The following is a 1,840-nucleotide window of genomic DNA, read 5'->3' on the forward strand; positions in this document are numbered from 1 at the left end:
ACATCCCATCAATTTTCAATTTTTTGCCACTGTAAAAAGAACTATTATAAATATTTTTGTGCAAATAAGTCCTTTTCTTTTGTCTTTTGGATACATAGTACTGGTATTGCTGGGTCAAAGAATACGCACAGTTTTATAGCCTTTTGGGAATGTTATTCCAGTTCTGATGAGAGCAAAATTTAAGTGATGCCCCTCCTTTCATCTTCCCTCCACTGTAAAATATTTTTCATACTTCTTTTATGTGAGATAATATACACCATTATATCTTTCTCTCTTCCCCTTCTGTCAGTGCGTCTCTCCTTCCCTTTCATTTATTTCATTTATTTTTGTAATTATCCTAACATAATCAGCTCATGATTGTTGCCCCTATCTATATAGACACCTATTAAATAATCTAACAATGATAAAGAATTTAGGAGTTAATTGTAAGAATGCAAAACATTTAACTTTATTGAACCACTTATGATTCATCTTTTCTGTTTTCCTTTTTAATATTCTCTAGTCTTATATTTGAAAGTAAAATTTTCTACTCAGATCTGTTGTTTTTTTTCAGGAATGCTTAAAAATCTTCATTTTCATTAAATATCCATCTTACCTTGAAGCATTATACTCAATTTTGTTGGGTAGGTGACTTTTTGTTGTAATACTAGTTACTTTGTCTTCCAAATTATCAGATCCTATGATTATTAGATTCCTTTAAATTTTATTTTCCCCTCTAGTTCTAGAATATCCAAGTACTTTTCTTTGCAAATTTCTTGAAATATGATGTCTAGAATCTTTTTGTTAATCATTATTTTTGGGTTGTCCAATAATTCTTAAATGATCTCTTCTAGATTCATTTTCCAGGTTAGTTGTTTTGAGATGTTTCACACTTTCTTCTATGTTTTCATTCTTTTGATTTTGTTTGATTGTTTCTTTTTTTTAATTAATTTTTTTTATTTTTAGAAAAATTTTCCATGGTTACATGATTCATGTTTTTACTTTCCTCTTCATCCCCTCAAACTCCCCCCACCCCAGAACTAACTTGCATTTCCACTGGTTTTAACATGTGTCATCAATCAAGACTTATTTACATATTATTGATAGTTGCATTGGTGTGGTCCTTTCAGGTCTACATCCCCAATCATGTCTGCATCAACCCCAGTGTTCAAGGAGTTGTTTTTCTTTTGTGTTTCCTCTCCTGTAGTTCTTCCTCTGAATTTGGGTAGCTTTCTTTTCCATAAATCCCTCAGAATTGTCCTGGGTCATTGCATTGTTGCTAGTACAGAAGTCCATTACATTCTATTTTACCACAGTGTATCAGTCTCTGTGTACAATGTTCTTCTGGCTCTTCTCCTTTCACTCTGCATCAATTCCTGGAGGTCTATCCAGTTCACATGGAATTCCTCCAGTTCATTATTCTTTTGAGCACAATAGTATTCCATCACCAGCATATACCACAGTTTGTTCAGCCATTCCCCAATTGAAGGGTATACCCTCCTTTTCCATTTCTTTGCCACCACAAAAAGCGCAGCTATAAATATTTTTGTACAAGTCTGTTTATCTATGATCTCTTTGGGGTACAAACCCAGCAATGGTATGGCTGGATAAAAGAGCAGGCATTCTTTTATAGCCCTTTGAGCATAGTTCCAGATTGCCATCCAGAATGGTTGGATCAGTTCACAACTCCACTAGCAGTGCATTAATGTCCCAATTTTGAACATCCCCTCAAGCATTCATTACTCTCCCTTCTTTCATTTTAGCCAATCTGCTAGGTGTGAGGTGATACCTCAGAGTTGTTTTGATTTGCATTTCTCTAATTATTAGAGATTTAGAATACTTTCTCATGTGCTTATTGATA

This window comes from Gracilinanus agilis, chromosome 4, assembly GCF_016433145.1.
Source record: "Gracilinanus agilis isolate LMUSP501 chromosome 4, AgileGrace, whole genome shotgun sequence".
Taxonomy (NCBI): domain Eukaryota; kingdom Metazoa; phylum Chordata; class Mammalia; order Didelphimorphia; family Didelphidae; genus Gracilinanus; species Gracilinanus agilis.